The sequence below is a fragment of the Gracilinanus agilis genome, chromosome X (assembly GCF_016433145.1).
Source record: "Gracilinanus agilis isolate LMUSP501 chromosome X, AgileGrace, whole genome shotgun sequence".
NCBI classification, from domain to species: Eukaryota; Metazoa; Chordata; class Mammalia; order Didelphimorphia; family Didelphidae; genus Gracilinanus; species Gracilinanus agilis.
In genome coordinates this window covers 58,079,279-58,106,954 of record NC_058136.1, presented here as the reverse complement: position 1 = coordinate 58,106,954, position 27,676 = coordinate 58,079,279, and positions in this window count along the sequence as shown.

The following is a 27,676-nucleotide window of genomic DNA, read 5'->3' as shown; positions in this document are numbered from 1 at the left end:
GGATCTTGACAATCATAATGGCTGCCATCCCTATAGCACCTTCTGCTTTGCAAAAGGCTTTACATACATTATCTCAGTTTGACTTTTCTAACAACCCTATATGGCAGCTGTTTTTATTTCCTGTTGTTCTGATGAGGAAACTGAGGCTGAGAGAGGTTGTTACTTTCTTTTTTTTTAACCCCTCACCTTCCATCTTGGAGTCAATACTGTGTATTGGCTCCAAGGCAGAAGAGTGGTAAGGGTGGGCAATGGGGGTCAAGTGACTTGCCCAGGGTCACCCAGCTGGGTAGTGTCTGAGGTTGGATTTGAACCCGGGACCTCCCATCCATAGGCCTGGCTCTCCATCCACTGAGCTACCCAGCTGCCCCCAAGGTTGTTACTTTCATAGAAAGCACCTGAGGCTTTTGATTGAGTCCTTTTCATGGAATTGCTGGGTCCCAAGATCTGTTCGATTTGTTTAAGATGGGGTTTGAGATCTCTTTTCTCTATTCTGCATGCCTCCCAAGCCTGCACCAGCAGGCTAGCTAACAGGAGGGCTGAAGTTGTGCCTATATTTCCCTTGTTTCTCCTGAGAGAGCAAAAATGCATCTTGGGAGGGGCTTCTTTTTAGTTACAAAAAAGTATTCTTATTGTAGCTGAGTTCCCGTCAGTTCTCCCTTTCAAAGAGGGTTGGCACAGGGGTGGGAGCTAGAACAGAGGCAGGGCAGAGGGGCTGCAGCTATATTCAAGCTTGAGGAATGGCTTATGGAAGGCAGCAACAAGCATAGAGAAGGTGGACAACTACCTCTCTGTCTGCCCTTTGGTTTGATGGGCTGGTGGGAGAGAGCGGCGACCTCTCAGAAAACTGTCTCTGCAATGGAGAAAGGCAGAAGGCAACCGAAGAAGATCTGCAGTTGAATGGCACATTTCCTCCATCTTTGTGGTTTGTCTTATACAGGGGACCTGGAGCTAGTCGCAATTCCCAGAAAAGTTTTCCTCAACCCGATTTGTATTCTGCCGATTATATCCTTTCCTTCTGGGAGCTGATTTCCAAGGAGAGGCCTTTTCTGCCACTTTCCTTATTGAGGCCCCTGGCTGGCGGCCTCGTCTCTTCTCTCCTCGTCCGTCGGCCCCCTTCGAGAAATACTTGCCTCCCAGGAGCCAGACTTGACCCTGGATCCGGGCCTTGAAAAATTAGACTGGAAAAGAGTTTCTTCTTCCACTTCACTCCCCAAATTGAACAACAACAAAACAAACCAAAACCAAAGTGGTCCCAGCATATACTCAGAGGCAAGCAAAGCAAATTCTTGCATTAGCCACGTCCCAGAATGCAGGTCTCATTCTGGATTTAAGTGTGCCATCTCTTTGGAAGGAGACAGGGCCAGGCATTTTGACGGCAACCTCCTGAGAATGAGAGGATCAAGGATTCTGGACTGGAAGAGACCTTAATTAAAGACACATTCTCCCCCCGGCTACGAATGCTTGCCCAAACGTGTGTAATTCAGTCTTGTGCCACTCTCCAAGGCTACGTCCTTACCACTCTTACTTCTAGCTAGCTCAGTTCTGTTAGATAAAGTCACAAAGACCGAGTAAGCGAGGCTCGCTAGCCATTCATGCCCTAATTTTGCCTGGACCATTCCAGCCCCCTCCAGCGATCCTTGACTTCTTTCTGGTTGAGGCCCTGTCAGATTTCCCAGGGCAGCCCTTCCAACGCTGACCAGCTTGATTCTGACTCGAGCCTCAGCCCTATGCCTTCTTCTTCGATGGCTTTCAGTAGATACGCTCACATCTCTCTCTTGCTGCCAAGATGGAGTCTGGCCACCTTGAAATCTCCCAGACTTCCCCTTCCTTTATCTCCCGGTCTCCTCGATATCTTTCCTCCTTTGTGCCTCCATGTCTCAGAGGAAGAAGCGTTCTTCCTTTTGGCCAGGGTTAACCTCTCTGCCTGTGTTCTTGACCTTTTTGTCCCTTCCTGCTCCTTCTGGGCCACTGAAACATCAACAGTAGGCTCTTTGGCTCTTTGGGTATTTTAGAGCCACCTCCAGCTCCAAAAGGAGGTTCCTTGGCATCTTTTCTTCTTGTTGCAAGGTCTTAAGAATCACTATTTTCTCATTCACAAAGAGACTTCCATTGGATTGCCCAGCGGACATTTATACTGACTTCTCTGCTATTCTTAGTGTATATTAATAACCCAAGAAATCAGTGGCTCCTAGGACCCTTCAGAGCCATTAACCAGTCTGTCCTCAGCAGGATCTGTTTGTTTCTGGTTGCCTGCTCACCTTGCGGTGGAAAAAAAGGACATGCATATTTTAAATGCAGCTAAATGAAAAATTAATATACTTTCCAAATTGAGTTCCCCTAAGCTAATTTTTCAAAGTATGTGCAACGAGCTGCCTTGTCTGCATTGGCAGAGGAAGGCCTGTTATTTACACTACCAGATGCTCCTGTTAACAGCCTGGTTCAGTTACAGGCATCTGACCCCCTCGAACAGGTGAGTAAATCAATATTGTTGCCTCTCTCTGCTTATCATCCCACTCCAGTGCACAGCGGAAAGTCACCATATTATGCAAATTCCATTATCATCAAACCTTGATTGACCGAAAGTCAGCTAACTGGAACTCTCAATTAACAGAGGTTTTTTTCCCCCTCTTGCGCTCCATTTTGAAGAGGACAAAGCGAAAGACAAAGAGAGCTCGTGTAGAGGACTCAGTCAAAACACCACCCAAAAAACTGTCACCACGCCAGCTTCCCAGGGTTGACCTGGGCTTGTTCCTGACCTAGCCTAATCTTTCCCCACTCCATCTACGTCGATGCCCGGACTGATGACCCTTGTTTCCTTGCCGATCCTCAGCAGGCACAGGAAAGATTCAGCATTGGCCATTGGAGGCACTAGAGCAGGGGTCGGCAACCTTTTTGGCTGTGAGAGCCCTACACGCCACATTTTTTAAAATGTCATTTCGTGAGAGCCGTACAGTGCTCACAGTGCCGCTCCTGTAACAGCACCTTAAAAAATGGACTTTATGGCCCTCAAAAGAGCCAGATATGGCTCAAGAGCCATACGTTGCCAACCCCTGCACTAGACTCTACTTACTGAGGCAGAGAAATGTCCCGAGACATTTGGGCAAAGTGTTCAGTGACGGAGTAAATGCAAAGAGGGTTCAGGTTACCGTCTCGATTACCCAGAAAATGATATTCCCAAGGACAGGCCATTCTGCCCGGATCCTGGATCGCTGAGGGTTTGGGGTTGTAAGAGTTTGCTTCTTAAACATTTGAGTACAGAAAATGATGGGCTCTGACACATGGAGAACGTAAGGCTGGCGAGTCAGGCACATCACCAAGTAGCAGCGAAGATCCCAGGAGGTCTTTGTTTGCAAAGCTTCAGAGCTTCTTGTTTGTGAGAGAACATTGTTACGTACCATCAAAGCATGCCATGGAACAACTTCATTAATCTGACTTAAGACACGTGATCCTCCAGGGGGACCAGCCATATTGTTATTGCCTATCCATCCAGATCAAAGGATGCCCAATTTACCAAGCTCCCTCGTACCCGCCAGTGTCATCTGGACAACCACATCCAGAGTTCCCGGACACACTTTGCAACTGCAAATGTTGAACGTGGGATGCTATTATAAGTTAAGTGTTAACGGAGGCCATGCTTTCCCAAAGGGCTGAACTCTCCGCTGTTAGCCTCGCAGCTCAGTTTCTCCGGTGTTGATCACGGAGCCCTATGTCCACTCTTGTAAGGCCTGGTAGGCTGAACTGGTGGCCATGGAGAGACCCACACAGAAAGTCAGGTGCTATCTGACTGGGAGAAGAAATTCCTCCTTCCTGACTAGGAAGGCAGTGGCTCCTCCCTCCTAGACAGTCTTTATCCCAGGCTTGATGGATACTCATTGGTGACCTTGGGGAGGAGATCCTTGGTTGGGTTTATGTGGGGCCAAACGGTTGCCCAGGTTGCTTCCAGCCTGAACGTTCTGCCACCGTTCCTCCTGAATATTGGATTTAAGTGCACTAATGGTGGCTTGGTCGATCGCTTAGGTTACTTCATTCGCTGTGAACTTGGGGCCTTTCGTTAAAACAATTGTTTGCCCAGATGCAACCTGAAACATTCTTTAACTTGATTCGGCAGTTTTCGTATTTCTAAGTGGCAGAAATTCTAGCTCTTATTGCTCGCCTTTATCTCAGTGTTCCTTAAATAAATGTGTTTCCTCAGGGGGCACCTGGAGATCAGATTTCCAATGTGCCAAGAGTTCTAATGAAAAGTGAACATGAGAAATGAGTCTTGGAGACCGAGAGCTTGTTTTTAAGTACAGTACTGCAGCCCGGAATTGATTGCCTCTTGGTTTTCATTTTGACTGATGCTGCTCGAAGCTTTTCTTTTCCTGGAGGGAAAACTAGTGTCTGAAGAAGCCAAGTAGTTGGGGAGCTCAGTACTTCCCAAGATGCCGTATTTCGAGGCGGGGGCAGCTTCTGCATTCCGGGGCATAAGAGCTGGTCAGAAAAAAGAGAAAATGCCAAATTGAACATTCATCAGTATCTTCGAGGCTGACAAAGCGAGGGCCCTATTTTTTAGGGGAGAGGCTTATTAATCACAGCATTTGCAGTGGCTAGAGGAGAGAATATCAAGTGGTCCCAAAGAGAGCCCGATAGCTGGATGCCAGCTGGATGGAGTGGAGATGCAGTGGCAAATGGGTAGAAGCAGAGAGTGGTACCCCTTAGGAAATAGGCTCAGCACAGAGAAGTGTGGTAATATCACCGGATGATTTGGATGGCTGGATGGTAGAGATCCCCAAATGCCAGACATTGAAATTTCCTGAGTAGGGGAGTGCCAGGATTATATCTGTGTGAAGGAAGGGTTCCAGAGGTGAGAGACTTCCGGCAGGAAGACCAATTAAGGAGGCTACTGCAATTGTTCTGGAGGAAGGTGGGAGGATCAGAATAGTGTGAATATGCAGGAAGGCATGGATGAAAGAGATGTTGTGGAGCCAGAATGGGCAGGACTTGGGGAGAGTAAGGGAGAGGGCAAAGGAGAGCAGGAACGTAAAGTTAAGAATCTGAGTGACTAGGCTCTTAGTTTTGTGACCTTGGGTAAGTCACTCCCCTTCTCTGTACCCGAATTTCCTCATCTGTAAAATGAGTGGAGTGGATTTGCTCATCTCTGAAGTCCCTTCTAGTTCTAAATCTCGACTTCTACGACATCTCGTGGTCTCGGTTTCCTCCTCTGTCAAACTATGGGGAACTTGGAGTTTTCTGTTCTCTGATGCTGATCCGTGGGACGCCAGGTCTAGAGTAGGGTGAGGGGAAGGGGCCGATAGTTAGAGGTTCCCCGGGACCAGGAGGCTGAGTCGTCATCCCTCTTCCCATGCGCTCAAGGCCACTCTCAGTCTACTTTAAGCCACTGAAAACCCCAGTAAGAATTCCCATATGCTGCCAGGAAGGAAGGCTTAGCAGATTAATCCTTGGCCAGGCATGAGGACCTCCCATTGGATGAATTTCTCAGATGCTAGCAGCTACCCGAGAGTTGCTCCGATCAATCTGCCATTCCTTAGAGACAGGGCAGGCTTGGATTGGGAAAGGAGGAGGTACGGAGCACTGGTGGGGCTGCGAAGGCCGAGGTCCGAGCTAGCCTCTTGGGCAGCCCGTGGGCCCGAGCCGTGGCCAGAGAAGGACAAAGTGCAGAAGGAGAAGCACAGAAGGCAAGCTTTGCTCATGTCCCCGACTTGCCTAGGGCCCTACTCTGGGCACATCCAAAGGTCAGCCTTTCTGAAAGCATCTCATCAGGGGTTCTTCCTTTGTTTTCAACATATGCTGCCACCAAGAAGCCCCTTATGGGTTCTGTCCTTATCAGTGCTTGTTGCCTGACACCAGGGCTGAGGGCAAACTGTGGTCCAGGATGTGGGCAAACTTTCCCTGTGTAAAGAGGGCCCAGAAGATGTTTCTTCACCCCTCCGAGTCGAAATCCAAAGAGCGTCCCAGCAGGAATGTCCAGACGCCCTCTGTGTGCATGGGGTGCTGCTCCGGGGGCGTCTGCCTTCCAGCCTATTATCAGGAAAAAAAATCTCTCATGAGCCCCTCCAGGGCTTCCGTGGGCCTGTGGTTTCCTCGGTGTGACCCTCCTTTCATGGGAAGCCCCTGGATGCCTTATTTATGTCGTCTCTATGAGTGGTGGCAAAAAAGTAATTCCCTAATGCCAAATGGGTGGTGAGGAACCTCTCTGCGCTTTTCTAGGGGGTGGCACTGTGGCTTCTGTCCCAGGGAATCCAATGGAGAGTGTTGACAGCATTGCGGGCCTTTAGCGGGGCAGAAGCAACTGCTCTTAATGCCTAGTTAGTGAGGATAATGTGAGGGGGAAAATGCCCAGGCTACAGTCTCCCTTCACTCTGGGCTCCCCCGCAGAGCCTGAAGCTGCACTCGGTGCTTGCCTCCGGAATGCCCTGGGCAGAAGCTCCGGCAGAATCCTCGCACCCATTAAATGATCCTCCTTTATAGACTCTTGCAGACCCTTCATCCTTCCCTCCTTCTTTCTCTGGAGTCAAAGGTTTCCCTTTGCATATCAGAGAAACCCAGATCTGGAGCTGGAAGCCACCTGACAGTCAGGCCATCCATTGAGTCCAAGCTCTTCATTTGGCAATGGGGGAAACTGAGGCCCAGAGCAGTGGGAGAGATTTGCCCAAGGTAAGTAAGTAGCAGAATTTAGCCTGGGGCCCAGGTTGTTGGACTGCAGAGCTAGTACTCTTCCCGCCTCGCCGTTTAGCTTTCACAGCCCTTCCCAGACTGGTTCCCAACTACCTTTGCAGCAGCGTTGGGCATTCTTCCCTCTCGGACACTCTGGCCTTTTCTGCGGTCCGTCTCTCGTCTCCTCCATCACCTCCGTTCTTGCTCATGGGTCCTCGTGTTACTTCAAGCCGCAGCTCAAGTGCCAATGATTCCATGACGCCCCCCTCTGTGCCTTCGACTTCAAGGGGTAGCCATTCTCTTTACATTTATTCTGTCCAAGCATGTATACGCATGAGTCCCCTCTCCATAGCCAAATGCTTCCTGCCTGCTCGCACCCCAGTGTCTCCCAGCCCCTGAGGGGACCTGATTGGGACGAAAGGGCTCAAAAGCTTCTTTAGTTTTCATTTGGCGCGCGGAAGCAGAGTATTCTCTTAGTTCCTTTAACCAACTGGCTGTATGATCTTGAGCAAGTTCATTCCCTTCTTTGGCCTCAGTTTCCTCCTCTGTATAGCATTTCCAGACAGCTACTGCATGGTTCAGTGTAACCTTGTTGGGCCAATCAGTGACTGAACTCAAAGCCCAGGCCACTATCAGCCTGGACCCATAGGGAGAGCATTGACACAGCAGGAATACCAAGGAAGGGAGACGGCCAGGCGCCCAAACCGCCGCCCTAGAAACAAAGGGCCGCACAGCTCCTGTGCTAGGAAAGTCGTTATCGCATTCCTCCTTAATCTTTCTAATTTCCTAGAAGAGCAGCGAGAGGAGAGGCGCCATGAAACCCGCAGGACATGTATGTGGCCAACAGTTAGACTATGTGAGCTGGAGCTGCAGATTCTCTCAGCTGGGCAGGGGCTTGGGGCTGGGCTGTGGCGCCCGAGAGGACCGGGAGGGGTGGCAGCAGCAGTCTAAAGGATGCTCCACTATAGACCAGAGCAGCGGAGTCGCAGAGGATGGCCCCAGCCCGGAGGTAGCTGTGCCAGGAACCCAGGAGACCTATTTGGACAATTAGGTCAGGTGCTGCAGTGGATAGAGCACCAGGCCTAGGGTTAGGAAGATTCATCTTCCTGAGTTCAAACCTGGCCTCAGCTACTTCCTAGCCGTGTGAACCTGGGCAAGTCACTTCACCCTTTCTGCCTCAGTTTCCTCATCTCTGCTTAAAAAGCCCCAAATGGCATCATGGAGAGTCAGACATGGCTAATGTGACTGAGGAACAACAACAGCTTCCCTCTCGAGGCCTGCGTTACCCCCAAGGAGCCTGAGGCCCTTAGATTCCAATTAGATTGTAGAGAGGAGCGATTGCCCACTGAGGACAGTTGCTCAGAGACATACTTCAGGCAGGGCTCCTCTCTTAGTCAAATCTCCCCAAAAGCTTCACTTTGATCATCAGATGATTTGACCCAGGCCTGGAAATGACATCCAATGACAGGGTGTTAGAAGTGTGCCCTTGGCCTAGCGCTGCCATCTGGTGGCCGGTACAGTAAGTGCACCCCCCTGGCCTAGCACTGCCATCTCGTGGTGGGGAATTGAAAGTGCGCCCTTGGTTGTGCAGTGCCATCTGGTGGCAGCATATAGGCAGTGAGTCCTTGGCCTAGTACTGCCATCTGGTGGCTTGGAATTGAAAGTGTGCCTTGGCTGAGCAGTGCCATCTAGTGGCAGCATATAGGAAGTGCCTCCTTGGCCTAGCACTGTCATTTGATGGTGGGGAATTGAAAGTGCGCCCACGGGGGCAGCTGGGTAGCTCAGTGGATTGAGAGTCAGGCCTAGAGATGGGAGGTCCTGAGTTCCAATCTGCCCTCAGATCCTTCCTAGCTGGGTGACCCTGGGCAAGTCACTTGACCCCCATCACCCACCCTGACCACTCTTCCACCAAGGAGCCAATACACAATATGGATTCTAAGACAGAAGGGAAGGTGCTTTTTAAAGGAAGATTTCATCTGTGCTACATGCTATGCTGAGTGCAGGGATACAGTGAGGCAAAAACACAGTCTCTGCCCTCGAGTCTGAGTGGGGAGACAACGTAGCAAGAACGAGATCTGGGCAAGCCATAAGTGGAAGTCAGCTCAGGGCCACAGAGGCCTCCTGTGGGGGGGGGGCGGAGTAAGGGTTAAAAAAAAAAAGAAAGTGCGCCCTTGGCTGAGCACTGTCATCTGGGAAGAGGATACCCTTGTCCTATCACTGCCATCTAGTGGCATTTTTCAGGAAGTGTACCCTTGGCCCAACACTGCCCTTGAGTGTGTGCCCTTTGCTTAGTGCTGCTATCTGGTGGTAGGACACAGGAAGTGCCCCCTTGGCCTCTGACTGCCATCAGGTGAATTGTATGAAAGTGATGGGCTCAGGTATTTAAGAGTTACTCAAGCCAAGCCAAGCTCTTGGGAGCGGAGCCTTGAAAACTAAAGGGACTCGCTGGCGGCATCCCGGGCAGGTAGCGCCGCTTCATGGGAGGTGACGATCCCAAGCGGTGAGTGAGACGGTTGCTGTGAATGTTTCTCACGGCCTTTCGTTGTCCTGGGCCGGGCAGACGGGAGCATCTGCAAAATGGAAGCCAATTGAGTCCAGATTGGGGGCCGCCTTCTGGGCCGCCTTCTTTTCTTTTCAGAGGCAGGTTGCACACTGGCTCCTGGGAAGGCCCTGGCAGCTCCTTGGCGCTCTCCGTCCTCTGGGCCTGCCGAAAGCTGTTAAGGAAACGTTTTGCCTCCCTCATCCGTGGGCCTTAAACATGATGTCACAAATCCCAGAGGCCTCCCAGCCAGGCTCTCAGGAGCCTTCAGGTAAAAGGCTTCTGTCTTTGGAGCCCGAATAAGAAGAGGAAAGACCTGCGGGAGCAGCACCCCAAAGAAAACTGCCATTTAGCAAGAACGTGGATGGGCGGGGCTGGTGGTCTCACATCATTCCACCCGCCTGGGAGACTGGACCAATTTGGAGGCTAGAAATGGGACTTGCTCGAAGCTCCGAATGCTTCGAACTTTCCATGCAAGCAGTCGGCAAACTCTTTCTGTTGGGCCTCTCCTTGGAGTCGGAAGAGAGAAATTCTCTGGGTAGGTGCCGAACCCCTAATTGCTCCCCCACCTAGTCAGCTGGTAGTGCCCAGAGGGTCTCGGTGAACCCTCCGCAGCACTTGGGTAGCTGGATGGAGAAGCTCCGAGAGGACGGAACTTTCCTGCCCAGCAATCCCTTCTTCGGCAGCTCTCCGCTGCAAACCTTGGCCAATCGCTTCCATCTCGAGCACTTTCCTTAGTGACATTCAGGGCTGTTTATGGCTTCCTTCCTTCCCTTCCTTTTACATTGTTGGTTTGGTTTTATTCTTCAAAACATGTTCTTTTCCCGATTATAAGCAATCAGACCCGAATCGCCACTCTCCCTCCCTGCCCGCCCCCTTCCCGGACGTGGCCAGCAATTCCATCGGGGCTCCCCAGGAATGATCACGCAAAGCCTGCTAACATCTCGTTCATTGCTAGAAGAGGCTCAGGTAAACCCCGAGCCCCAATAAAGCCCCGAGCAAATGGACGTGCAAACGGGCTGCTTCCATCTGCACTCCAGCCCCAACCATCCTCCTTTCTCTGGAGGCCAAGAGCTCTCCTGGATCATTGTATGGCTGGGAGTAGCATCCTCTGGTCCTGCCGCGACTGTGTCCAGTGCTTATCTCCCTTTGCCTCTTCTCCTTCTGACTGCCAGCCCTTGGAATCCACCCCATGAAGATCACTCCTTCATCTCTCGTCTTTCCAGTGTTTGGCTACTCAGACCTGTGTTAGGCTACTCACTCTGTGTGCTCTCGAGAGGAGGGTTTTCTAAATTCTGAAGACATTAAACAAATTGATTGATTTTGTTTACATCCCTGGCTTTTCCCAACAATCCTCCTCTCATAGAGCCCTCCCTTGTAATAAAGAAACGTATCGAAGCAAAAGAAACCCAAACAAGGGGGCATCTGGGTAGCTCAGTGGATTTAGAGACAAGTGACTTGCCCAGAGTCACCCAGCTGGGAAGTGTCTGAGGCCGGATTAGAACCCAGGACCTCCTGTCTCTAGGCCTGACTCTCCATCCACTGAGCTACCCAGCTGCCCCCTCTGTTAATTTTTTTTTAGATTCTTTTTTTTTAAACCCTTAACTTCTGTGTATTGGCTCCTAGGCAGAAGAGTGGTAAGGGTGGGCCATGGGGGTCAAGTGACTTGCCCAGGGTCACACAGCTGGGAAGTGTCTGAGGCCGGATTTGAACCTAGGACCTCCCGTCTCTAGGCCTGACTCTCCATCCACTGAGCTACCCAGCTGCCCCTGAAAGATGTTTGCAATGAAATGTTTGAGGGAAAAAATATGGACATGTTGAGAAGAAGGGCTAAGTCGTGGCTATTCCATGTGTGCCATTGGTAGCCACATCATAGCAATAGGAAGTGGGGAAGGTACCTGGCCCATGGGATGGATCCTACATGGTAGATTTATGTGAGAATATGAGTAGAAAATCATGAGAAATTCTGGCCATAGAGTTAAGCATGGTTTCCTTGGTGATTCTTCTTGACCACAGCTTTCCTTGGGGATCCCTAGTCTGAGCAGACTCCCTCCTCTCAATGGTCCTAGGACCACAGGACCACAGAAGGAAGACTAGCGTGGGGTAGATAGATAACATCTTCAGACGAGGCTAAGTGACCAGCCCAGTTACTAGGGCCCTCCCTCCTCCAGGCAATTACTTTGTGTATGGAGTTGGGCTCACTTTTCTGTGTTCGTGATGTTTCCGGCTCCCATTATAGGAGTTCTTCATCTTATCTGTGCTCGGTCTATCTGGCAAAGTCTCTGGACCCCTGCTTTGACTCATGCTATGTTGATTACCGCCATCATCGAAGGAAACGCTACATTTTAGTTAGAGGCCAGTGAAAAGAAATCTCTTTTTCCCATCCGCGTTCATAGATGCCAGGTTAAGAAGTCCTTGAAGAAAAGGACTCTTTCGTTTCGGCTTTATGGTTTAGCTAGGTGAGTACCCAGCGCTATTGGTAAGCGCAGTGGGCCCCGTTGCCCAAGTCGCCTACCTCTGCATGGAATCGGGGTGGCAGCGACGGCCTTCCTTTCCAGAAGGCTGGCTTTCTTCCCCCGAAGCTGCCCTACTGGCCCTCTTCTGACGAGCTTCGTTCTCTTTTCGAGGCTGGCACAGGCTGTGCTGCTGCCTTCCAGGGAAGATGGGGAAATGCGTACCCGTTCCCACTCACTCATCTCTGTGGTTCTGTTAGCTTAAGGTCCAGGAATATTTTCCCGGGGATCATTCTCCCTCCCTCAATTAAACACTCGTCTCTATTCAATGTGTGGCTTTCAACCCTCCCCAGGCGGTCTGCACTAGCAAAATAAAGGAAAAAACCAACCTAGGCCGGGCTTTCCCACCTCCAAGTCATTTCTGTCTCTCCTTTTGGAGTCGTCTCTTCTTCCGTCTCAACCTCGACGCTGTGAGCAGCGAGTGAGGAGAAGGAACAGGGAAACCCTCTTGATTTTTATTGCTCTCTGCTTTTGAGTTTCAAACCCATCCTAGGGACCCCCCAAAATACTGTTTAAAGAGATGCCAGGTCTGAGGGGAGCCATTCAGGCTGCAGCCAGGGATGCCCCATTCGCAGGAGATGAAGGCGGAGGGAAGGGAGTCAGTGAGTCTCCACTCTCTCCCAAGGGAACACTAGGCTAGTCTTCTTCCTGTTGAATGGGCATGGACAGACTCGAGAGTGGACTTTCTCTGCATTGCAGCATTTCTGGTGCCTGTGGCTTCTCTTTGCCGTAGGCTGGAAGGAGGCCCCTGGCTGGGGATTCTTCCTGGCTCCAGCTGGCCCTGCATCACCTCTCCTCTCCAACCTCAAGGTCCAATTCTCTCTTCTTCCAGGGGGGCGGAGGGTGGGGGTTCCAAGGGAGGTACCTATGAGAACTCGACCTTCCAGTGGGAAGTGCTAGGGACAGTTCTGACTCCCAGACTTGGTATCCTTGCTGGTCTCTAGGAAGAGCCAGGGCTCTGCAAGTCCAGCGCTTGTCCAATTGGTGCTGGACTGGCCCAGAGGCAGACATGTGATTCAACATGTCATCCAGCCGGGGCGGGTAGATCACCCCCAAGGAGAGGCTAGGACAAAGAAGCTGCAAACTGATTTAGCCAGGAAAGCAGGCCAGAGGCCCTGCGCCACCGACAGCTACACGTTAGCAGCGATTTCAAGAAAGCAGCTCCCGGGGAGGTATTTGAATAATTCTTTCCCTCTTTTCTTTGCCCACAGCTACCCAGGCCTTCATTTCTTTAAAACTCTGAACCAGATTCCTCTTTAGCACGAGGTGGGCCCGGTGAACCTGTTTTCCTCACAAAAATTCACCAAAGAAAACCCAAGATTGAATTGGCATCTCTGTGGGAGTCAGAGGGCTTCCCAGACGACAGGTGAATTTCCAAGACGTGCAAAATACTCTACGAGTGTTTTAGTCTATTGCCCTTCTGGGTGGCACTCGGATATTTTCTGAAACCAAGCAAGGCAGGACCTAGTGGCATCTATGGGTCTCCTCTGGAGAAAGAGTTTTGGGGTCCAGCCTTCTCTTACACCAGAAACCTGCCAGAACACCGACCCCCACCCGGGGATCATTTTCTCTGGCCAGTGATACCTGCTCATCAATGTGATATTGGAAATTTGGGGTTCATTACGTTTTAAATATTTAGATATATGACATAATCTTCCTGTGGATGTTTAGGGGACTTTGAAACTACATTTCCCATGATTCAATGGGTTTCCAGTCTTACGTGGTGATGTGAGCCAACGTAAAGGGTAGCTTAAATAGAGAGAACTTGAATTAAATAATAGCAGGCACGTGGCCTTCTTGAATTTACCAACATGACTTTAAATAAAATATTAATACCTTTATCTATATCCATCTATATCAATTTTAATCGTAACATCAAGAACATTCATATTCTGGAAGATGGGCATCAAATCCTCTATGGTTTCTTCAAGGCAATTTCTCCCACTGCATGCTTTATTTGGCCTCAGGGAGGCCTCCATCCTAACTCATGGGCTTGACTTCACTGTTAGGAGTGCTAAGAGGATGGTTTGGACAAGGCGGGAGTGACCAGGAGACACTTGGCCAGATGATTAGGAGGTGCCTGGCAGGAACCCTGCCTGAAATGCAAGCGGAAATCGAACACAGAGCAGGCCCCATCCAGAGCCTATCACCCACAGCTGTTTGCACAGGCTTTGTCTCTCTTTCGTGGTCAGATGCTCAGCATGGCTTAAGACAGAATGCCAGCTAAGGTCCAGAGGAGGGAAGGACAATTAGAAATCGTAGTTCTACTTCTACTCTGCCCCTTGTGTGCTTGTTTAAGGTGGACGCCCTACCTTGGTTAAGCCCTTAGCGGCCAGGAGGAAATGAAAGTGTTCTGGGATGTCCAGATGTCTTATACTTTGCTACTCACCTAGGCTCGATCAACAACATCTTCCACTCAAGTTGTGAGATGTTATTTAAGCGATTGTGCTCTCCCAGGTCTGAGCTGCCCATTGGAAGGTAACCTGGAATCTGATTCAATCTTTCCATCCATCCATTCCTGCAGCCATATTGATCTGCAACCTACCTGTTTCTGCCTGGCTTGGAGAGAATTTATCCTTTGAGTCTGGAGCTCTGTCCTTGTTCCTTCTGCCCCTAACCCCAGTTGCTTTTGGCCATTTCTCCACCTTGATAAATTTGAATTCTCTCCTCCAAGTTACTTTACTACTCCGTTTCTCAGTTTCTTTATCTGTAAAATGGGGATAATGACACTTGTACCACCTGACTTACAAAGTCATCACCAACAACCTAAAAGCTCCAGGAATTGTCATCTTTTTATCCCGGGAGCAGCTCTCTGGATAGGCTGTGGGATGGAATACCAGGAATGGAAGCCCCCTCTTCCCAAATAGGGGTAGCCTTTCGGCCCCATCTTGTTTTCTGTCTGCAGAGAGACCTCAAATCTCTGGCAAGAGGGAGGCCAGGCTTCAAGTCTAGGGGGAGCAGGATGGGATTGGGCTAGAGCTGAAAGCTAGGCAGATCCTCTGATCTCTTTGGGTAGGGCTACTCCACGTCTGTACATCAGTCAGGATGTCCAGGCAAGTAACAGCCGCAAGCACCTTACTACAGCTTCCAGCCCAGCTTGGCTTTTGGCACCCATTCCTTCAGGATCTGACTTTCTGTTAATGTTAGGGGAGATAAAAAAAACCAAAACCTGATGAGCTAATTCACACTCGAGCATGAAAGCTCCATAGTCAAGACATTGCTTTTAGCAAGGGAATGGGCCTCTTAAATGAGGATGCCTCGAGGGAGTACTATATTTACCCCAAAGCATCAAGGGACAGCAGTGAGATGCCAGGCTTCCGGGAGGTCTGTGTAGAGGGCCATAGATTGGGAGGATCTGCTCAGAGGTCATTTTACAGAAGAGAACATTGAGGCTCTGAGAGGTGAAGGGATTTGCCTGAAGTTAGAGAGGCATCGAGTGGCAAATCCGAGATTCAAAGCCAGAGCTCTTCCCATTGGACTCCGTGCCCCAGTTTGGAGGCAGATCTCACATCCTATCCTCACAGGACAGGGGATTTTAAGGCGTGCTCCAGCACTCTGCCCAAATGGAAGAGGGGAACATGCAGTACTTTTTTAATGAACATCAAATAGACATTTCCCCTGATTTGAGACTCCAGACACATAGACAAGATGAGGAAATAGCTCAGCTCAGACAATACTTTGCAAAAAGGAGACAGGGGGTGGGAATGAAAGCAGCTGTTCCCTACCTGGCAAAGTAAAGAATAGGACATAAAAGGAAAAATTCATCTGCTTTGAGTCATGAAATTGCCCTCCAGGCTCCAGGGACAGCTTCTCTCCAAGCGGGAGGGAAAGATGTTCTTACTGCGAAACCCAATTTGAGAGAAGAACACTGTCTTCTCAGCAAGGCCCCCTAGTGAGGCGGGGTGGGGGGTCGAGGCCTGCTGTGTGCACTGAGCATTGTGACTTCTAAACTTCTCTAACCACATGGGAATGAGGAACCTCCAAAGGCAGCCTATTCGTCCGGTTATCCAAATCCAGAGGTAAGAAAAGGTGCCTTTGGCTTCAAAGGAAGTCAAGGCAAGATGAGTTGGCCATAGGACAATGGAGAGAATAATGGTCTTTGGCAGGCAAGAATCTCTCCTTCATAATGCTGGGGAGACTAGTAGGAGGTGCTTAATGAAAGTTGATGGGATTGGTTCCCGTTGGGAATTGTAAAGGCAAGTTGGCTGATTTTTAAAAATTTTTATTTAGGTATTTTTCCCATGGTTCCGTGATTCATGTTGTCTCCCTCCCCTCTTCCCTCTCCCTCGAAGAGCTGACAAGCAATTCCACTGGGTTATACAAGTCTTATCACTCAATACCTATTTCCATATTAATCATTTTTGTGATAATCTTTTGAAAACCAAGGCACCATATCCAATACCCATATAAACAAGTGAAAAATAACATGTTTTCCTTCTCTGTTTCTATTCCCACAATTCTTTCTCTTGATGTGGATAGCATTCCTTCTCATAAGTCCCTCAGGATTGTCCTGGATCATTGCATGACGATCAGTAGCAAAGTCGATTACATTTGATCGTCCTACAATGTTTCAGTCTTTGTGTACAATGTTCTCCTGCTTCTGCTCATTTCTCCCCACATCAGTTCATGGAGGTCTTCCCAGATTACATGGAAATCAAGCAGTTTATCATCCCTTATAGCAGAATAATATACCATCACCATCACATACCTCAGTTTGTTCAGCCATTCCCCCATCGAGGGACAACCCTTCATTTTCCAATTTTTTGCCACCACAAAGAATGTGGCTATGAATATCTCTGTGCAAGTATCTTTTCCTTATTATCTCTTGAGTGTACAAACCTAGTAGTGGTATTACTGGATGAAAGGGCATGAATTCTTTTAAAGCCCTTTGGGCATTATTCCAAATTGCCTTCCAGAATGATTGGATTAATTTACAACTCCACCAGCAATGCATTAGTGTCCCAATTTTGCCACATCCCCTCCAACATTTATTATTTTCCTTTAGTGTCCATATTGGCCAATCTGCTAGGTGGGAGGTGGTACCTCTTAGTTGTTTTGATTTGCGTTTCTCTAATTAGGAGGGATTTAGAACTCTTTTTCATGTGCTTATTGATAGTTTTGATTTCTACATCTGAAAACTGCCTATTCATATCCCTTGACCATTCGTCAATTGGGGAATGTCTTGGTTTTTTGTTCAATTGACTTAGTTCCTTATAAATTTGAGAAATTAGACCTTTGTCAGAGGTTTTTGTTATAAAAATTTTTTCCCCAATTTGTTGCTTCCCTTTTAAATTTGGTTGCATTGGTTTTGTTTGTACAAAACCTTTTAAATTTAATATAATCAAAATTATTCATTTCAAATTTTTTAATGTTCTCTATCTCTTGCTTGGTCTTAAATTCCCTCCTTTCCTATAGACCTGGCATATACTATTCTATGTCCACCTAATTTGTGGACATCTTTATATTTAAGTCATTTGCCCATTTTGAATTTATCTTGGAATAGATATAAAATAAAATAAATTATCTTGGTATAAACATAAAATAAATGAATCAATGAATGAATAAATAAATAAATGATGTGAGATGTTGATCTAAACCTAGTCTCTCATACTGTTTTCCAATTTTCCCCGCAGTTTTTGTTAAAGAGTGGGTTCTTGTCCCCAAAGCTGGGATCTTTGGGTTTATCGAACACTAGCTTGCTGAGGTCATTTACCCCAAGACTATTCCACTGATCCTCCCTTCTATCTCTTAGCCAGAACCAGTGCTTTAGAGTACAGTTTGAGATCTGTACTAGGCCACCATCTTCATTTTTTTTCATTAGTTTCCTTGATATTTTTTTTATATTCTTGATCTTTTGTTCTTCCAAATGAACTTTGTAATAATTTTTTCTATTAAAAAAGTATTTTGATAGTTTGAAAGGTATAGCACTGAACAAGTAAATTAATTTGGATAGAAATTGTCATTTTTATTATATTAGCTTGTTCTACCCCTGAGCAATTAATGTTTTTCCAACTATTTGTATTTTCATGTGATTATTGATAATTTTGAATCTTCATCCGAAAACTGCCTATTCGTATCCTTTGACCATTAGGCAAGTTGATTTAAAGGATGTCTTCTTGTGGGAAAGAGATGAGTGCATTATGGGGCCATGGGATGTGAGGGATAACAGGTAAAGGACAGTGCGCTGTAACTTCACCAGATCATCCCTCCTTCTGACTTCATTGATCAAGAAGGCCAAGTCCAACCCTTCTTCTACATGCCAGTCCTTCAAATGCCAGAAGACAGCTCTCATGCCACCTCCCCACCTCGACTTGTCCTCTCCAGGCTAAATATGTTCAGTTCCTTCAACAGATCCTCATATGGCATGGACTTTTTTTTTTTATCCTGGGACTCCATTCTAGGAGCATAGGGCCACAACCAGTAGGCAATGGGTCACACAGTCGCTCAGGGTCACCCAGCTGGGAAGTGTCTGAGCCCGGATTTGAACCTAGGACCTTTCGTCTCTAGGCCTGGCTCTCAATCCACTGAGCTAGCCCAGCTGCCCCTACTTTAGGTTGCAGTTTCTTTAGCAGATGTAGTTTTTACAGGGTGGGGTTGCTAGCCCCACGCCCAACCCTCCTCCTTTTTCATCCGGGCTTGGGACCGTCCTTGGCCCAGGAGTGGTAAGGGTAGTTCAAATCCAGTCTCAGATATTTTATTAGCTTGGTGACCCTGGCAAGTCACTTTATCTCTGCTTCAATTTCCTCATCTATAAAATGGGGATCATAATAGCAGCTATCTCTCAGGGCTGTTGTGAGGACCAAATGAGACCATATTTGTAAAATACTTAAAAGTATAGTGCCTGGCACATAGTAGGCACTTCATAAATGCTTATTCCTTTTCCCTTCCTCCCCTTATTCCCAGGGTTACAAAACCAGTATGTCAGGGGTGAAATTTGAATTTGGGGCTTCCTGGTTTTGAGAGTCGACTCTCTCTTTGTTACTCCAGGTTCTCAGTAATCTTCATAAAATGAGATACTCTGAATTGAACACTTTTTCAGATGAGGACAGAAGAGAAGACTTATCCCCACCGCATCCATGAATGCCACCCAAGATTGCTTTGGCTTTCTCGGTTGGCACTGGTTGCCCGAGCTGTCCAATAGCATCAGGCCAGGCAATCAGTTGGTAGATTTAAGTCCAAATAGACATCAGTAGGATGGAGCAGAAAGAGCCTCAAACTTGAAGCCCGAAGATCTAGATTTGAGTCCCATTAATGGGCTGTGCAAGCTCGGATAAGCAACTCAGTCATCCCAAGCCTCAGTTTCCCAATCTGTAAAATGGAGAGACTCATAAATAACACTTTACATAGCCATTGTAATGATCAAATGCAATCACAAAAGCCATTTCGTAAATGATAATGTAAAGGATAATAATAGCAATTGTAATAATAATAGTATCTGGAACTCTGACGTGATACCCAGATTCCTCTCTGAGGTGGAGGCAGAGCTGTGTCTTAGAGGCCATCACTGGCAGACATCCCGTCACTCTAAACTAGATAAGCCGGTAGAGTTGGCGGATCTCTGTATGTTTTCAGTAGAGAGGGAAAGGTGAAAAAAATCACCGAGCTGATGGGACCTTGGAGGTCATCTGGTTCGGTGGGGTCAAATGAAGCTCTAGCTGTCTGACCAGATTAAACTCCCATCGGGAAGTATTCAACAGAATAAATACAAATGCTACAAATATAGATAATGCTAGTATGTGGTTTTCTAGGTCACTATATGGCAGGCAGGGATTCTTGTGTGTGGTTTGGTGGTCCTTGTTTTAATTTGAATTTGATCCCACTGATCTCGTGGGAATATTTACAGCTAAGGAAAGAGAGGTCCGGGGAAGGGAAGCGACTTGCTGAGGGGCCTGCAGCTGGTAAAGTGGGAGGATTCAAACCTAGCAGACCTTCTTAGTCTACTGAGAGCCAAATGAAAACTAAGCCGAGGTAATGTACCAATTGAACCCGAGCTAGGGGCTCTGAACTTTTTTTTTTTAATGTATAATTGCATTTCATCGTAATATGTTTCCCTTGTCATCCTCGATGCGTTTGAAATAATTGTTCTGAGCGGTGGCCCATGAGCTCTGCCAGCCTGACTGCTGAAGGGGCCTTTATTGAAGATGAAGAATATCTGGCCTAGAGGGTGATGGGAGGCACCTCTTGACCCAGCATAAGTACGCTGGTTAGTGAAAAGCCTGGCTACGCCCTTTCCCATAGGATAGACCTAGTCAATCCAAGGATTTTTCTAGGCTACCATAAACAAATCTCGTCGTCGTTGTTTTTTAGCTTTTTTAAAAAAAAGTTTGAATCTTTGGAAACCAGCCTCCTATCACGTCTTGCTTTTTCTTGGCTTAATAGGTCGTGCAGTGATTGCCAGGATTCACAGCTGAGCTCCCTGAGCCTCTTGGGATGCTAAGAACAGCCTGGCTTCTTGCTTCTCAGCCTCCCTAAGAAATATTCCACCAGGGGCTGAAGGGAATGATGTTTATGGCTTCCATGATGGTTTTTTCAATGCCTTCCAACACTGGTTAATGAGACAGATGGGAGGAATCGCTTGGCTCAGAGCAGCAGAGGTAAGAGGCCACTTCCTTTTACTATCTCACCAAGACTCGGAATGAAAGAGATGTTCTGATTTCCCCGCAGAAGGAAGAGGGAGTTGGGGCCCTCGTTGACGAAATTTTACAAGCAATAATTCTGCCAACCTTCCGTCTTACTGCCCAGGCGGTGCTTGTTAAGGCTGTGTAACTGAATTTTTCTTCTGTGGCCATGGAGAAAATAAAAGCCAAAGGAATTAGATTCCTCAGCATGGGGTTTATTCACTGATCAAAGCCACAATAAGATCAAAGTTATGAGAAATAACGGAAGTAAACACTTGCTCCCCGCTCCCCACCTCAGCCGATAATGTCCCGCCTATAATGGCTTGACAGCATCATTCTGAAGCCTAACGTTGGGATTGTCATACACACCGTGCAACGTTGGGGAAAGCAATATTGCAGTGGACAGTCTGTTCCATCGGAACAGAATCGAGGGAGCCCTGGCGGCAGCTCCGAAGGCTCGGTGCCCACGCCCCTAAGGTGACGCCCTGAGGGCTCGTTAGTGTGGAGGCCGAGCTAAGGAGATGTGGGCTGAACTATCCAGTGGCCTTGCAGAGGGCTTTGAGATACTATGTTGGTATTTGACTGGAGTACCTTCACGCCATCATTATGCAGGACACCGAGGAAGGGTCTTTTTATGCTTCTCTCCCAGTCGTGGCCCAGGGCTTGGACAATAAATTGGTCTGAAGATTTTGAATAGGGAGCTGGTTTATTTCTGTTCTCTTCGGGAGAGGATGATAAAACGATTCACGGAGTATTGTGTGAGCGTCTCAAAGACTTTCATTTCAGCCAGAGGTTTACGTGTCCCATGGACCGCGCCTCCCTTGTCCATCCGCACAATGCTGCCACTCTCTCCGAAGAGTGGTTTAGAATTTACTTTCATAGTAGTCCAGGCCTCTGTGGTTCCCAACACAACCTATGTAGAACCCAACGGAACTGCGGCGGGTTTCCGCTTGGCATCCATTATAATCACCTCCCAGTTTCTTTGGCAGTTACCCTTCTAGTTCTCTTCCCCTGGGTAGCTGCGGCTAGCCCATGCAACGTGTTCCTTTGCCTCTTAAGAGCCTGGTAAGCTAGATCGCACAGTGACTAGAGTGCTGAGCGTAGAGTCAGGGAGGCCTAACTGGAAATCTGGCTTTGGACACTGACTAGCTGTGTGACCCTGGCCAAGTCATTTGACTTGTTTGTCTAGGTTTTCTCAACTGGAAAGTGAGGATCATAATGGCATCTACCACCAAGGGTTGTTGTGAAGATCAAACGAGGCAATATTTCTAAAGCATACTGCCTGGCTCATCGTAAGCACTAGACAGATATTAGCCACTATTATTAGGATATCAAAAGTTGGATGGCCATGTGATCTCATCAATATGGCCTTTCCTCTTATAGTATAGATGGCGACCCATCCTTGACTTCTCACCCTCTGCTTATGCTGCAGGTTCACCTTTTGGAGTCTTGACATTGGATGGCATTGGAAATCCACTGGCTATCCTTCAGTTATCCCTTGCCCTTGCTCTCTGATTTTTCCCCTAGCTGTCTAGCTCTTTGATGACATCTTTTTTGCCAGTTCTCCTGGATAATTCCTTCTTTTTTGACGTGTTGCGCCATTGTCCTTTGGGTGACCCTCAGCTTTATTTCTTTGGCGACCACAGCAATCCATGACTTGCTGCTATCTACCATTAAAAGGCCAATGCTAGGGTGAAAAAGGCACATCTGCAGGTCCTCCCATGTAGTGCATTTGAACCTTGTGCAGAACATCCTCCATGATGGTGGCCTCCGTGTTTGGTGATCCCAAGCCCTCCTGTTTTCTGCCTTGATATTTATAACCAGAGTCATCGATCTCTTAACATTACATTTCTTAATACAATCGCGTTGATGAGCCATGATGCGATGCTTATTACTCCTCGTTCAAGCATGACTTGTGGCAGGGCCACCTTTTTATTCCTACTCCTCAGTCACTCATTAAACAAGAGTTCCAGTGCTGCACCTTCTTAGGCGTGTGAACTTTGGCAGCAGGCTTGAGTGATTGGAAGAATAAATACTCGCACCACCTCTTTGTGGAGTAGGGAGGAAAATACGTTATGAACCTTGAACCTTTATAAAACCTTCAGCCCTCACTTCTTCCTGTCCCCTAGGGGTTGGGCCCATAGCAGTGTTAGGAAAGGACTGGTTGAGGCTGAGACCAAAGGGAAGAGAGGTCCCCAGCAACCACTAATGGAGCAGAGAGACAGCAGCCCTGGGATTGACTTGCAGCTCTGCTACTTATTAACTGGGTGACCTTGGGCAAATGGCTTCCCCTCTCTAGGCCTCAATTTCCTTCTCTGTAAAACTGAGATGATTTCCGAGGTCCCTCCCAACTCTGAATCTCCAATTCTATGAATGGTTCTGAGCAGAGCAGAACAAGTGGTGATTAAAGGAGATTAGGCTAAAACATAAAACCCCAACACTCTCTCCCTCCCCTCACACCATCTGTGGCTCTCTAGTGTATTAGAGGCATCTCTGCCTGGAAGGGCCATCTTGTCTCCTATCTCATAGAAGGAGCTTAGCCTCCCTCAGCATCTGCATGACCTGAAAATTCTCACCGATAATGGCCATACTTGGCACCCTTAACCTCCATGGGTGGATTTGGGGGTGGGGGGGGGAACTTGGATGGGAAAAAATCTCTTTATTTTCCCTCATTTCGAAGCCAAGTTTAGCATTTCCTTCCATTAGGAAGGCAGACAAGGAACCATCATTCTGTACCGGGGGTCCACAGGCTGGCTTCTTTCCCAGACTGCCAAAGGGCTCCATGGCCTACGAGCAAAAGGTTCCTGCACTGGGCCTTAGGTGAGACGGTGGATGGAGTGCTGGGCTGCGAGTCATAAGGCTGTGCGTGGTCACTGACTAGCCGGGAGGCCTTGGACAAGTTACTTCTCATCTCTGGCCTCCAGTGGTCCCATTCATTAAACCAAAGGGGCAGCCACTCATCGGGAAGACTCCTTTCTTCCTCGCTTGCCTAAGGATCCATTGGGAATGTGGTGAAGGTTTGAGGGAAGTGTGGCCCAAGGTTCCTGGACTTCCTCCTTTAATTCCTGGTGTAGGCTTGGAATTCTTTGGATTCACTGGCCGGAAGGCATCATGCAGATGCAGGAGCACCTCGTCTTTGTGATGTGAGATCTTTCTCTTGCTCTAGCCCTCATTCCCTAACATGGGTGCGAATTAGTTTGGAGCCAAAGGCATTGCTTTGAATGCGCCTGTTGTCAGGAATGCTTTGCTCCTCAGTGAGACGGTAGGCTCCAGGGGGTAGATGTCCAACCTCAGACAGAATTGGACTTGGATTGCCTCCCTCCAGGAATGGAGCAGGGAAGTTTCTCCTGGTACTTTGTAGTCTAACTTGCCCGTCATACTTCCGGGCTGGAGCTTCATGCCTTTGCTTGTTGATTGTGGGTGTAGACCCACCCATCACTTAGAGCCTTACTGCTACTGCTCCTCTCTTCTGAGCCGCCATCCCTTCCCCTGTGGAGCTCATGGGCAATTTCTACCCTGGCATGAAGAATGCAAGCAGGCTTTCTTCTCATGACCCCCATACCGAGGGCGGGGCTACCCGGTCATGTGCAGTCCTCCTCAAGTCAACGCTATGGTCTCGAGCCTTCAGAACAGACACTCTTGGGTCCCAGCCTCGGCCTACTCCCCTCCTTTTTTTTTTAACGCTTACCTTCTGTTCTAGTAATAACTCTAAGACAGAAGGGCAAGGGCTAGACAAGTGAGGTTAAGTGACTTGCCCAGGTCCCACAGCTAGGAAGTGTCTGAGGTCAGATTTGAACCCAGGTCTTCCCGATTCCCTACCCACTCTGCCACCTAGCTGCTCTAGCCTGTTCACTCTCACTCTCAATTCAGTTTCTCTTCTTCCAATCACTTTAAAAAAGAAATTTTTTTAAACCCTTAACTTCTATGTATTGGCTTCTAGGTGGAAGAGTGGTAAGGGTGGGCCATGGGGGTCAAGTGACTTGCCCAGGGTCACCCAGCTGGGAAGTGTCTGAGGCCGGATTTGAACCCAGGACCTCCCATCTCTAGGCCTGACTCAATCCACTGAGCTACCCAGCTGCTCCCTCCAATCACTTTTAAAAAACACATTTTTATTGACATTTTCTGTTTCTTACATCACTGCAATTTACTGTATGTCCCTCCCAGTCCAATCCCAGTCACTTCTTGAACCCATTTGTGTATACTTAGGGGCCTTCCCCCCCCCCCCCACCACATCATCGATACCAACCAAGAGGGGGCATCTCTTGAGTAAACCTGGGGAATCCCTAGTAGTTAGGGCATCTGTGGACCCCTGCAACCTCAAGCGCCTTGTCCTACTCCTTACCCCTACCCCATAGCCAGGGAGGCACAGCAGCTGGAGTGTTGTACTTGGAATCAGGAAGACCTGGGTTCAAATCCTGCTTCTGATGAGTGACCATACCTAAATGGGGATTCAGTTTCTTCCTTCATAAAAAGGAGATGAGACAGCAGGGTCAGAGGATTATAATGAGGTTCGAATGAGATCGTTTTTGTGAAAGCACCTTGCAAACCAGGCAGCATTATGTGAATGTCAGCTGTTGTTATTATTCAGAGACTCTGTCACGTGTCAAAGGAAACCTGGCCCCGGGAGGAAGATGGCATAGCTTTGGGTGACACCACTGAGGGCTCCTGACAGCAAATGATTAATTCATGCCGGAGACAAAAGAGCAGTCTCTGCTGTATCCTGAAGACTTAATAAATCCTTCATGAGGCCAAGCCCCGGTACACCTCGAGAAGCCCCTGCTCCCCCCGCCCGCCCGGGCCCTGGGACAATTGGGATTGGACACTGAGTCCAGACGGACAACCTTCCCGACCCACGGCCACCTGGGAAGCGGGTTCTTCTTTCTTCCGTAGTTCATGCGTTCTTGCAGTCCAAGCACACGAGCCAGCTCTACATTTCTGAGATGGCCGACGCAGAGTATTTCCCTCTATTATTTCTAAGCAATTTCAAGTCCGCAGATAGATATTTGGCGTCGCCCCCCCCCCCAACTCCATCGGAGCGCTGCTTCGTCCAGGAGGCCAATCCATTGATCACGAGGAGGAGCACTTTGGGGGTGGAGGGCTTCCACCATGGCCGAGAAAGTCGGGGCAGAAGCTGCTTTGAAAACAGCCTTCTGTGTTGCTTTTGGAAGCTTCGGAATTGCCCAGGTGGAAAATCGCTGCCGAATGTGCCTTCTCTTTCCGTAGATGGAATTCCTTTATTAGCTGTCTGAAGTGTAGTTTTTCATACTGTAATCCACTGTTCGGAAGAGCTGTTGTCCTCATATGGGAAAGAATTGGCTACACCTCACTGTTCCGCTCCAGAAGCCTTCGTAACTCCCCATTGGCTGGAAGATAAAGCGCGAGGCCCCCCACTCGGCATTTAAAACTCTTCGCAGCCTGATTCCGGGCTGCCTGGGGAGCCCGACTTCTCTTTAGGTCCCCCTCAGGCCCTCTGCGTTTTGCTGCTTTTGCTGTCCTCTACTCATAGCAATCCGCCTTCCATCTCCAAGCCTGTGCCCGGGTATCTGTCTTCTACCTCTTAGAATGGGCTCTTTCCCCTCTGAGCCTCCTTCAAGCATTGCTCTCCATTTTTACTTGCTCTGCCCTTCACCTCCCAGCAGAACATAACCTCGGTGAGGGCAGGAACCGGTTCATTTGTGCCTTTATAGCTCCAGGGCCTAACTCGGTACTTGGCCTATGGTAGATGCCTAAGAAATGCTCCTTGAATGAATGAATGCCTTGAACTAAGGATCTGAGCATTCGGGCAGCTTTGCCCGGGAACTGAGGGAGCGAGAAGGGCTCCTCAAACAGGCACGAGGCCTCTTGGAGGCTAGTTCACTGGGCCTTTGAAATAGGATGAGAGCAGCTTGACTCAAGCCACCATGGAGGGAGGCTCCAGGGGGGATGCCACGCTATCTGGACAGGTATTCTGGGCCCTGCTATCCTCAGAGCACGTCAGATCAGGAACGACTCTACCTAAAAGGTAGAGCTAGATGGGCGCCTCTATACGGAGCGTGCTTCGAGAAAACTGACCAGGACAGAGATGACCAAGAATTTAGAATGATTCGAGTCCAGAATTCCCATTAACTGGAGTCACCACGATCTTCTGTGAACACCAAGCTGGAGCTGAGGGCAGCAGCTGGCGGTTGTGTTTTAACATTAGTTAAGTGCTTTGAGCTTCATAACATCAGCTAGAGACAAGAGTGGATAGATGGGACTTGGAATCTGAAAGACTTGAGTTCAAATCTTGCCCCAGATATTTACTAGCTTTGTGACCTTGGGCAAGTTATAGCCTCTCTTAACTTCAGTTTCCTCCCTTGAAAATAAGGCTAATAGCAGCACCTACTTCCCACATTGGGCAGCTGGGAGGTGCAGTGGATAGAGCACCAGGCCTAGAGTCAGGAAGACTTGAAATCTAGCCTCAGACATTCACTAGCTGTGTGACTCTGGACAAGTCACTTAGCCCTGTTGGCCTCAGTTTCCTCATCTATAAAATGAGCTGAAGAAGAAACCGGCAAAACCACTCCAGTATCTTTGTCAAGAAAATCCCAGGGGGCAGCTGGGTAGCTCAGTGGATGAAGAGCCAGGCCTAGAGACGGGAGGTCCTGGGTTCAAATCCGACCTCAGACACTTCCTAGCTGGGTGACCCTGGGCAAGTCACTTGACCCATATTGCCCCCACCCTTACCACTCTTCCACCTTGGAAGAAGTTAAGGGTTTAAAAAAAATAAGTTATCGTTACTGTCCTTAATATTAAATTCTATTCAAAAATCCCACTTGTCAGGGCAGCTGGATGGAGAGTCAGGCCTAGAGACGGGAGGTCCTGGGTTCAAATCCGGCCTCAGACACTTCCCCGCTGTGTGATCCTGGGCAAGTCCCTTGACCCCCATTGCCCACCCTTACCACTCTTCCACCTATAAGTCAATACACAGAAGTTAAGGGTTAAAAAGGGGGGTAGGGGAGCCCATCAGAAAATAGGGAGCTCAGAAAGAGCAGGTGCTGAGGACCAGAGGCGTCTGTGGAGCTTCCTTGTGACTTCCCTGACTTGGCTTCCTGTAGTCCTCCTGAGAAGGAAGGTCTTTTTTGAGGCTCTACGGAAGTGGGGGGAGCTTCTTCCAGGGGCAGTAGGGGAGGGACAGAAGACGTGGCGCCCCTAGACATCTGAGAGGTAGCCAGGACGGCAGGAAGGTCGATGACAGGGATTCACAACATTAGCAATGGAGGGTGGGGCTAGATGGAATAAAATGGAGGGGCGCAGATGGCTCATCTATGGCCTCCTGGTGCTGAACTCCAACTGACCGGGCAAAGCTGGCTTTTGCTACCTAAACCTTTGGG